Source organism: Chinchilla lanigera, unplaced genomic scaffold (assembly GCF_000276665.1).
Source record: "Chinchilla lanigera isolate Chin_1 unplaced genomic scaffold, ChiLan1.0 scaffold00044, whole genome shotgun sequence".
Taxonomy (NCBI): Eukaryota; Metazoa; Chordata; class Mammalia; order Rodentia; family Chinchillidae; genus Chinchilla; species Chinchilla lanigera.
In genome coordinates this window covers 18,460,279-18,460,887 of record NW_004955445.1, presented here as the reverse complement: position 1 = coordinate 18,460,887, position 609 = coordinate 18,460,279, and positions in this window count along the sequence as shown.

Genomic DNA, 609 nt, shown 5'->3' with positions numbered 1-609 from the left:
CCGCTGCCAGGAGGAGCTGGACCCCGGCCCGCCCAGTGTCCCGCCCGCCGCCTGCAGCCCGCCGCACCCCCCGGCCACCCGCCAGCCTCGAAGCCGGGTTCAGCCCACCGACTGCGGGTCGCTGCCTGCCAGTCTCTCATCTGCTCCCAGCAACTCACAGGCTCCCTCGAGCCTGTCCCTTTATCTGTAACATGGGGAGGTGGTGGTGAGGGTGATAGTGCCCGCCTCTTAGATTTGGTAGTGAGGAGTCAGCCTCTGTCCCAATGTCATTCCCCACAACAACTGTTCCTCTCATCGGGACTCCCAATCCGGGGCTTGCAGATGAAGGTGGCCGTGGGGGAGGGTGTCTCTTCTCCACTCAGCGTAACCCATTGTTCCCTCCTGGGCCTCAGCTGTGGGAGTAGACGATTACTATGGTCTGTGGCATTCAAAAGATCCGCGTGTTGAAAACTTGCTCTCCAATCCACGTATGTTCGGAGGCGATTAGATCACCAGGAGCTGAGCCCTCACGAGTGGGCTTAGTGCCCTTATACAGAGATGCGGGAGCGCTGCCTCGCCCACGGCGAGAAGGTGCCATCCGTGGACCGGAATGCAGGGGCCCACCGGAAA